At 46.0% G+C, this 10769-nt stretch overlaps 1 long non-coding RNA gene across 1 annotated transcript in view; it reads left to right on the top strand.

Moving 5' to 3' along the window:
- Positions 1-8328: 8328 nt before the first annotated feature.
- Positions 8329-10769, top strand: part of LOC146701011 (uncharacterized) — a 9284-nt gene continuing 6843 nt past the window's right edge. Inside the window, exons 1-2 of the long non-coding RNA XR_014922693.1 lie at positions 8329-8486; positions 10281-10481. This is a non-coding gene — a long non-coding RNA (uncharacterized LOC146701011). The remainder of the gene's footprint in view (positions 8487-10280; positions 10482-10769) is intronic.

Genomic DNA, 10769 nt, shown 5'->3' with positions numbered 1-10769 from the left:
CAGAAAAACAGAAAAAGAAGCCTAAATAGAGTGGTTACTAAAGATGGGGGTGCCAGAAATATAAAGATGAAAGAGTGGACTAAGGAATAGGGGGTGCCATGAATAAAAACAAGAGAACAAAAAGGAAAAATGGAAATAGATGACAAGAGAGTCACAAAGGGTACACAGAGAAGAAAAATAGAGAAAAACTAAGAAAAAAGTACAGAGAAAGCTAAGAAGAAAGCACATAAAAGAAAAGCTCCCCAAGTAGGGTTGAGACAAACAGAAAAATAGAACTCCCCAAGCAGGGTTGAGAAAAACAGAAAAAAGCACAGAAAAAGCTAAGAAAATGCAGAAAGAAACCTAAGTAAGAAGAAACAGAGAAATAGAAGACAAGAAAGTCACAAGAAAACCTTAGTTAAGGGAAACATATAAATAGAGGACAAGACAGTCCCTACATCATTGAGCCCAGCCTGATGAAGGCGAAACAACGCCGAAACGTCGCGACGGCTCAATCATAAACAGCTAGCAACTATAACCCAAGATGGGTAATTTTTTGATCAGGGGGCATCAATGCCCACTCCAGTCGAGTGAGAGTGCACCAACAGGGGACCAGCAGTTGCTGGGACCCTGTTTCCTTTTCCACACCCTAACCAGCCAGGTCCCGGTGGAGTGGGTGATGCCCTGCCCATATCTCCTACCCTAATCCTAACCTATCCCCCCTCCCTCCCCCCCCACCCCCCAGAAAAACAGAAAAAAGCCTAAAAAATGGAAAAACAGAAAAACAGAAAAAGAAGCCTAAATAGAGTGGTTACTAAAGATGGGGGTGCCAGAAATATAAAGATGAAAGAGTGGACTAAGGAATAGGGGGTGCCATGAATAAAAACAAGAGAACAAAAAGGAAAAATGGAAATAGATGACAAGAGAGTCACAAAGGGTACACAGAGAAGAAAAATAGAGAAAAACTAAGAAAAAAGTACAGAGAAAGCTAAGAAGAAAGCACATAAAAGAAAAGCTCCCCAAGTAGGGTTGAGACAAACAGAAAAATAGAACTCCCCAAGCAGGGTTGAGAAAAACAGAAAAAAGCACAGAAAAAGCTAAGAAAATGCAGAAAGAAACCTAAGTAAGAAGAAACAGAGAAATAGAAGACAAGAAAGTCACAAAGAAAACCTTAGTTAAGGGAAACATATAAATAGAGGACAAGACAGTCCCTACATCATTGAGCCCAGCCTGATGAAGGCGAAACAACGCCGAAACGTCGCGACGGGCTCAATCATAAACAGCTAGCAACTATAACCCAAGATGGGTAATTTTTTGATCAGGGGGCATCAATGCCCACTCCAGTCGAGTGAGAGTGCACCAACAGGGGACCAGCAGTTGCTGGGACCCTGTTTCCTTTTCCACACCCTAACCAGCCAGGTCCCGGTGGAGTGGGTGATGCCCCTGCCCATATCTCCTACCCTAATCCTAACCTATCCCCCCTCCCTCCCCCCCACCCCCCAGAAAAACAGAAAAAAAGCCTAAAAAATGGAAAAACAGAAAAACAGAAAAAGAAGCCTAAATAGAGTGGTTACTAAAGATGGGGGTGCCAGAAATATAAAGATGAAAGAGTGGACTAAGGAATAGGGGGTGCCATGAATAAAAACAAGAGAACAAAAAGGAAAAATGGAAATAGATGACAAGAGAGTCACAAAGGGTACACAGAGAAGAAAAATAGAGAAAAACTAAGAAAAAAGTACAGAGAAAGCTAAGAAGAAAGCACATAAAAGAAAAGCTCCCCAAGTAGGGTTGAGACAAACAGAAAAATAGAACTCCCCAAGCAGGGTTGAGAAAAACAGAAAAAAGCACAGAAAAAGCTAAGAAAATGCAGAAAGAAACCTAAGTAAGAAGAAACAGAGAAATAGAAGACAAGAAAGTCACAAAGAAAACCTTAGTTAAGGGAAACATATAAATAGAGGACAAGACAGTCCCTACATCATTGAGCCCAGCCTGATGAAGGCGAAACAACGCCGAAACGTCGCGACGGGCTCAATCATAAACAGCTAGCAACTATAACCCAAGATGGGTAATTTTTTGATCAGGGGGCATCAATGCCCACTCCAGTCGAGTGAGAGTGCACCAACAGGGGACCAGCAGTTGCTGGGACCCTGTTTCCTTTTCCACACCCTAACCAGCCAGGTCCCGGTGGAGTGGGTGATGCCCCTGCCCATATCTCCTACCCTAATCCTAACCTATCCCCCCTCCCTCCCCCCCACCCCCCAGAAAAACAGAAAAAAAGCCTAAAAAATGGAAAAACAGAAAAACAGAAAAAGAAGCCTAAATAGAGTGGTTACTAAAGATGGGGGTGCCAGAAATATAAAGATGAAAGAGTGGACTAAGGAATAGGGGGTGCCATGAATAAAAACAAGAGAACAAAAAGGAAAAATGGAAATAGATGACAAGAGAGTCACAAAGGGTACACAGAGAAGAAAAATAGAGAAAAACTAAGAAAAAAGTACAGAGAAAGCTAAGAAGAAAGCACATAAAAGAAAAGCTCCCCAAGTAGGGTTGAGACAAACAGAAAAATAGAACTCCCCAAGCAGGGTTGAGAAAAACAGAAAAAAGCACAGAAAAAGCTAAGAAAATGCAGAAAGAAACCTAAGTAAGAAGAAACAGAGAAATAGAAGACAAGAAAGTCACAAAGAAAACCTTAGTTAAGGGAAACATATAAATAGAGGACAAGACAGTCCCTACATCATTGAGCCCAGCCTGATGAAGGCGAAACAACGCCGAAACGTCGCGACGGGCTCAATCATAAACAGCTAGCAACTATAACCCAAGATGGGTAATTTTTTGATCAGGGGGCATCAATGCCCACTCCAGTCGAGTGAGAGTGCACCAACAGGGGACCAGCAGTTGCTGGGACCCTGTTTCCTTTTCCACACCCTAACCAGCCAGGTCCCGGTGGAGTGGGTGATGCCCCTGCCCATATCTCCTACCCTAATCCTAACCTATCCCCCCTCCCTCCCCCCCACCCCCCAGAAAAACAGAAAAAAAGCCTAAAAAATGGAAAAACAGAAAAACAGAAAAAGAAGCCTAAATAGAGTGGTTACTAAAGATGGGGGTGCCAGAAATATAAAGATGAAAGAGTGGACTAAGGAATAGGGGGTGCCATGAATAAAAACAAGAGAACAAAAAGGAAAAATGGAAATAGATGACAAGAGAGTCACAAAGGGTACACAGAGAAGAAAAATAGAGAAAAACTAAGAAAAAAGTACAGAGAAAGCTAAGAAGAAAGCACATAAAAGAAAAGCTCCCCAAGTAGGGTTGAGACAAACAGAAAAATAGAACTCCCCAAGCAGGGTTGAGAAAAACAGAAAAAAGCACAGAAAAAGCTAAGAAAATGCAGAAAGAAACCTAAGTAAGAAGAAACAGAGAAATAGAAGACAAGAAAGTCACAAAGAAAACCTTAGTTAAGGGAAACATATAAATAGAGGACAAGACAGTCCCTACATCATTGAGCCCAGCCTGATGAAGGCGAAACAACGCCGAAACGTCGCGACGGGCTCAATCATAAACAGCTAGCAACTATAACCCAAGATGGGTAATTTTTTGATCAGGGGGCATCAATGCCCACTCCAGTCGAGTGAGAGTGCACCAACAGGGGACCAGCAGTTGCTGGGACCCTGTTTCCTTTTCCACACCCTAACCAGCCAGGTCCCGGTGGAGTGGGTGATGCCCCTGCCCATATCTCCTACCCTAATCCTAACCTATCCCCCCTCCCTCCCCCCCACCCCCCAGAAAAACAGAAAAAAAGCCTAAAAAATGGAAAAACAGAAAAACAGAAAAAGAAGCCTAAATAGAGTGGTTACTAAAGATGGGGGTGCCAGAAATATAAAGATGAAAGAGTGGACTAAGGAATAGGGGGTGCCATGAATAAAAACAAGAGAACAAAAAGGAAAAATGGAAATAGATGACAAGAGAGTCACAAAGGGTACACAGAGAAGAAAAATAGAGAAAAACTAAGAAAAAAGTACAGAGAAAGCTAAGAAGAAAGCACATAAAAGAAAAGCTCCCCAAGTAGGGTTGAGACAAACAGAAAAATAGAACTCCCCAAGCAGGGTTGAGAAAAACAGAAAAAAGCACAGAAAAAGCTAAGAAAATGCAGAAAGAAACCTAAGTAAGAAGAAACAGAGAAATAGAAGACAAGAAAGTCACAAAGAAAACCTTAGTTAAGGGAAACATATAAATAGAGGACAAGACAGTCCCTACATCATTGAGCCCAGCCTGATGAAGGCGAAACAACGCCGAAACGTCGCGACGGGCTCAATCATAAACAGCTAGCAACTATAACCCAAGATGGGTAATTTTTTGATCAGGGGGCATCAATGCCCACTCCAGTCGAGTGAGAGTGCACCAACAGGGGACCAGCAGTTGCTGGGACCCTGTTTCCTTTTCCACACCCTAACCAGCCAGGTCCCGGTGGAGTGGGTGATGCCCCTGCCCATATCTCCTACCCTAATCCTAACCTATCCCCCCTCCCTCCCCCCCACCCCCCAGAAAAACAGAAAAAAAGCCTAAAAAATGGAAAAACAGAAAAACAGAAAAAGAAGCCTAAATAGAGTGGTTACTAAAGATGGGGGTGCCAGAAATATAAAGATGAAAGAGTGGACTAAGGAATAGGGGGTGCCATGAATAAAAACAAGAGAACAAAAAGGAAAAATGGAAATAGATGACAAGAGAGTCACAAAGGGTACACAGAGAAGAAAAATAGAGAAAAACTAAGAAAAAAGTACAGAGAAAGCTAAGAAGAAAGCACATAAAAGAAAAGCTCCCCAAGTAGGGTTGAGACAAACAGAAAAATAGAACTCCCCAAGCAGGGTTGAGAAAAACAGAAAAAAGCACAGAAAAAGCTAAGAAAATGCAGAAAGAAACCTAAGTAAGAAGAAACAGAGAAATAGAAGACAAGAAAGTCACAAAGAAAACCTTAGTTAAGGGAAACATATAAATAGAGGACAAGACAGTCCCTACATCATTGAGCCCAGCCTGATGAAGGCGAAACAACGCCGAAACGTCGCGACGGGCTCAATCATAAACAGCTAGCAACTATAACCCAAGATGGGTAATTTTTTGATCAGGGGGCATCAATGCCCACTCCAGTCGAGTGAGAGTGCACCAACAGGGGACCAGCAGTTGCTGGGACCCTGTTTCCTTTTCCACACCCTAACCCTAACCCTAAGCTCTGGCTATTACCCCCTAACCTAACCAACCCTCATCATACCTGCATTTGTCCACTGGAGGGAGACAAAAACACCAAGCTCTGAGATTCAAATTTTGAACTGCAGACCTCACAGTGTCTGTGTGTGTGTGTGTGTGTGTGTGTGTGTGTGTGTGTGTGTGTGTGTGTGTGTGTCTGTCTTTTACACAAAAAATGCACTTGCAACAACTTTAATATGGAATGTACTGGACTTCCCAGCTAGGCGCCCTCCTGTGGATGACAGGTGCAATTGATTGTCAAAAGCAGATATCTAACAGCTTCTGACACTTTGTACCGCATTGAGCCAGCAGAGGGAGCCCCCCTGGTTCAATCCCAGTTGCACAGCAGTTGTGACCAGCTTCTGTCTGTGTGCTTTGGTGTGTGTGAGTGTGTGTGTGTGTGTGTGTGTGTGTTGACAGAGAGAGAGAGAGAGAGAGAGAGAGAGAGAGAGGGAGAGGGAGAGATACAAAGGAATGTAATTCAAATTTTGCACTTCAGACCTTACTGTGTGTGTGTGTGTGTGTGTGTGTGTGTCTCTGTCTTTTACACAAAAAATGCACTTGCAACAACTTTAATATGGAATGTACTGGACTTCCCAGCTAGGCGCCCTCCTGTGGACGACAGGTGCAATCCCAGTTGCACAGCACTTGACCAGCTTCTGTGTGTGTGTGTGTGTGTGTGTGACAGACAGACAGACAGACAGACAGAGAGGGAGATTCAAAGCATCAGGACCAGGAGATGACACAGTGCTCCAAAGGCCTGGTTCTGCTGCCTCCTCCTCCACCCACCTGCTGCAGACGCTTCTGTGAAGGGAAACTGCTACATGTTATGTCACCGATCCCTGCCATGCTGCGTGTCGAACGACCCGGCAGGGCCTGCTGAGTACAGTGGTGGTGGAATCGGCCCGATCGGACACTCCTATCTGCCACTTTGACCTTTTTATTCCGTCAAATTTGGACCCATTTACACCAAGTCCAGAACCGTTGGTGCTATCGACATGGGGTCTTCACCAGGGTGTCCGGAGCACCCCGAAACCCCCCCGTAGACACCACTTTCATCCCTCTACGACACTTACTTTCCCAGTTATTCCATTTTATTCCGTCAAGCTCTGGCTATTACCCCCTAACCTAACCAACCCTCATCATACCTGCATTTGTCCACTGGAGGGAGACAAAAACACCAAGCTCTGAGATTCAAATTTTGAACTGCAGACCTCACAGTGTCTGTGTGTGTGTGTGTGTGTGTGTGTGTGTGTGTGTGTGTGTGTGTGTGTGTGACAGAGAGAGAGAGAGAGTGACACTTGCTGTGTATTTAAGAAACAAACGCTCAAAGAAACCAAACAGAATGACACAGGCAGAAAGACACTGTTTTATTTTGGTAACCAATGATGCATTTCTTCTCCCCTTGTACAGTACACCCTGAAGCCGTGTGTGGACCAGGAGATCAGCAGAACAGGAACCACAGAGCGTCAGCGGCAGACATCCAAGCTGCACAGGGCACACGCAGCACCAGGCAGAATTAATGACGTCCCTGATCCACAGCTCAAGCCCAGCCACCCGCTGCCTCCTCGCCGCCTCCTCCCGGGACCTTCAAGGACCACCCACCAGCCACTGGTACACATTCCAATCTTACACAATGGCCCCAGCATCACAGGGCATCTCCTGACATTAAAATCTATCCTGATTTCTGTTGTTTTTCCCTCATCTCTGAGCCTGTGAGTGTGAGTGTGTGTGTGTGTGTGTGTGTGTGTGTGTGTGTGTGTGTGTGTGTGTGTGTGTCTCTCTCTCTTTTACACAAAAAACACATGTCAGTTGTTAAGGAAAATGTTATAAAACACTTCTTCAGTAAAGACTCAGAGAAGAGAAACACACAGAACTTCTTGCTAGCAAGGGCAGCCTCCACTCTAAGAGACTCCAGTGAGAGAACTGCCCCGGTCTTTATTTTATACTCCATTGAGTGTGTGTGTGTGTGTGTGTGTGTGTGTGTGTGTGTGTGTGTGTGTGTTGACAGAGAGAGAGAGAGAGAGAGAGAGACAGAGAGAGAGAGAGAGAGAGAGAGAGAGGGAGAGATACAAAGGAATGTAATTCAAATTTTGCACTTCAGACCTTACAGTGTGTGTGTGTGTGTGTGTGTGTGTGTGTCTGTCTTTTACACAAAAAATGCACTTGCAACAACTTTAATATGGAATGTACTGGACTTCCCAGCTAGGCGCCCTCCTGTGGACGACAGGTGCAATCCCAGTTGCACAGCACTTGACCAGCTTCTGTGTGTGTGTGTGTGTGTGTGACAGACAGACAGACAGACAGACAGAGAGGGAGATTCAAAGCATCAGGACCAGGAGATGACACAGTGCTCCAAAGGCCTGGTTCTGCTGCCTCCTCCTCCACCCACCTGCTGCAGACGCTTCTGTGAAGGGAAACTGCTACATGTTATGTCACCGATCCCTGCCATGCTGCGTGTCGAACGACCCGGCAGGGCCTGCTGAGTACAGTGGTGGTGGACCCAGGCCCTCTGCACCTTCCTTTCTCCGACTGGGACCGTTTTGTCCCATCCTTTTTGGTCCGATTCGCCATATCTCCAGAACCGAAGAAGCCATCGGCGTGGCCTCTTCGCCACAGCGTCCGGCACCCACCAAAACCCCCACCTAGACACCAACATCAGCCCTCTACACCTCTTACTTTTTCAGTTATTCCACTTTTGTCCCATCCTCTCCTGGCTTTTTCCCCATAACCTATCATTTAAGCCTCATCATACCTGCCGTGGGCCACTGGAGGGAGACAAATCACCATGCACTAAAATTCAAATTTTGCACTGCAAACCTCACAGTGTCTGTGTCTGTGTGTGTGTGTGTGTGTGTGTGTGTGTGTGTGCGCGCTTTGGTGTGTGTGTGTGTGTGTGTGTGTGTGTGCGCGCTTTGGTGTGTGTGCTTTGGTGTGTGTGTGTGTGTGTGTGACAGAGAGAGAGAGAGAGAGAGTGACACTTGCTGTGTATTTAAGAAACAAACGCTCAAAGAAACCAAACAGAATGACACAGGCAGAAAGACACTGTTTTATTTTGGTAACCAATGATGCATTTCTTATCCCCTTGTACAGGGCCTTTTATGACAGGAACAGGAACCACAGAGCGTCAGCCGCACACATCGAAGCTGCACAGGGCACACGCGGCACCACGCAGAATAAATGACGTTCCTGGGCCAAGGCCGAAGCCCAGCCACCCGCTGCCTCCTCGCCGCCTCCTCCCGGGACCTTCAAGGACCACCCACCAGCCACTGGTACACATTCCAATCTTACACAATGGCCCCAGCATCACAGGGCATCTCCTGACATTAAAATCTATCCTGATTTCTGTTGTTTTTCCCTCATCTCTGAGCCGCTGAGTGTGAGTGTGTGTGTGTGTGTGTGTGTGTGTGTGTGTCTCTCTCTTTTACACAAAAAACACATGTCAGTTGTTAAGGAAAATGTTATAAAACACTTCTTCAGTAAAGACTCAGAGAAGAGAAACACACAGAACTTCTTGCTAGCAAGGGCAGCCTCCACTCTAAGAGACTCCAGTGAGAGAACTGCCCCGGTCTTTATTTTATACTCCATTGAGTGTGTGTGTGTGTGTGTGTGTGTGTGTGTGTGTGTGTGTGTGTGTTGACAGAGAGAGAGAGAGAGAGAGAGAGACAGAGAGAGAGAGAGAGAGAGAGAGAGGGAGAGATACAAAGGAATGTAATTCAAATTTTGCACTTCAGACCTTACAGTGTGTGTGTGTGTGTGTGTGTGTGTGTGTGTGTGTGTGTGTGTGTCTGTCTTTTACACAAAAAATGCACTTGCAACAACTTTAATATGGAATGTACTGGACTTCCCAGCTAGGCGCCCTCCTGTGGATGACAGGTGCAATTGATTGTCAAAAGCAGATATCTAACAGCTTCTGACACTTTGTACCGCATTGAGCCAGCAGAGGGAGCCCCCCTGGTTCAATCCCAGTTGCACAGCAGTTGTGACCAGCTTCTGTCTGTGTGCTTTGGTGTGTGTGAGTGTGTGTGTGTGTGTGTGTGTTGACAGAGAGAGAGAGAGAGAGACAGAGAGAGAGAGAGAGAGAGAGAGAGAGAGAGAGAGAGAGAGAGAGGGAGAGATACAAAGGAATGTAATTCAAATTTTGCACTTCAGACCTTACTGTGTGTGTGTGTGTGTGTGTGTGTGTCTGTCTTTTACACAAAAAATGCACTTGCAACAACTTTAATATGGAATGTACTGGACTTCCCAGCTAGGCGCCCTCCTGTGGACGACAGGTGCAATCCCAGTTGCACAGCACTTGACCAGCTTCTGTGTGTGTGTGTGTGTGTGTGTGACAGACAGACAGACAGACAGACAGAGAGGGAGATTCAAAGCATCAGGACCAGGAGATGACACAGTGCTCCAAAGGCCTGGTTCTGCTGCCTCCTCCTCCACCCACCTGCTGCAGACGCTTCTGTGAAGGGAAACTGCTACATGTTATGTCACCGATCCCTGCCATGCTGCGTGTCGAACGACCCGGCAGGGCCTGCTGAGTACAGTGGTGGTGGAATCGGCCCGATCGGACACTCCTATCTGCCACTTTGACCTTTTTATTCCGTCAAATTTGGACCCATTTACACCAAGTCCAGAACCGTTGGTGCTATCGACATGGGGTCTTCACCAGGGTGTCCGGAGCACCCCGAAACCCCCCCGTAGACACCACTTTCATCCCTCTACGACACTTACTTTCCCAGTTATTCCATTTTATTCCGTCAAGCTCTGGCTATTACCCCCTAACCTAACCAACCCTCATCATACCTGCATTTGTCCACTGGAGGGAGACAAAAACACCAAGCTCTGAGATTCAAATTTTGAACTGCAGACCTCACAGTGTCTGTGTGTGTGTGTGTGTGTGTGTGTGTGTGTGTGTGTGTGTGTGTGTGTGTGACAGAGAGAGAGAGAGAGAGAGTGACACTTGCTGTGTATTTAAGAAACAAACGCTCAAAGAAACCAAACAGAATGACACAGGCAGAAAGACACTGTTTTATTTTGGTAACCAATGATGCATTTCTTCTCCCCTTGTACAGTACACCCTGAAGCCGTGTGTGGACCAGGAGATCAGCAGAACAGGAACCACAGAGCGTCAGCGGCAGACATCCAAGCTGCACAGGGCACACGCAGCACCAGGCAGAATTAATGACGTCCCTGATCCACAGCTCAAGCCCAGCCACCCGCTGCCTCCTCGCCGCCTCCTCCCGGGACCTTCAAGGACCACCCACCAGCCACTGGTACACATTCCAATCTTACACAATGGCCCCAGCATCACAGGGCATCTCCTGACATTAAAATCTATCCTGATTTCTGTTGTTTTTCCCTCATCTCTGAGCCTGTGAGTGTGAGTGTGTGTGTGTGTGTGTGTGTGTGTGTGTGTGTGTGTGTGTGTGTCTCTCTCTCTTTTACACAAAAAACACATGTCAGTTGTTAAGGAAAATGTTATAAAACACTTCTTCAGTAAAGACTCAGAGAAGAGAAACACACAGAACTTCTTGCTAGCAAGGGCAGCCTCCACTCTAAGA

This window comes from Copadichromis virginalis, linkage group LG10 (genome assembly GCF_057382275.1).
Source record: "Copadichromis virginalis isolate Kocher_CV1m ecotype Utaka linkage group LG10, C_Virginalis_male_GT1.1, whole genome shotgun sequence".
Classification (NCBI taxonomy): domain Eukaryota; kingdom Metazoa; phylum Chordata; class Actinopteri; order Cichliformes; family Cichlidae; genus Copadichromis; species Copadichromis virginalis.
This window is presented reverse-complemented; position numbering and strand designations above follow the sequence as displayed.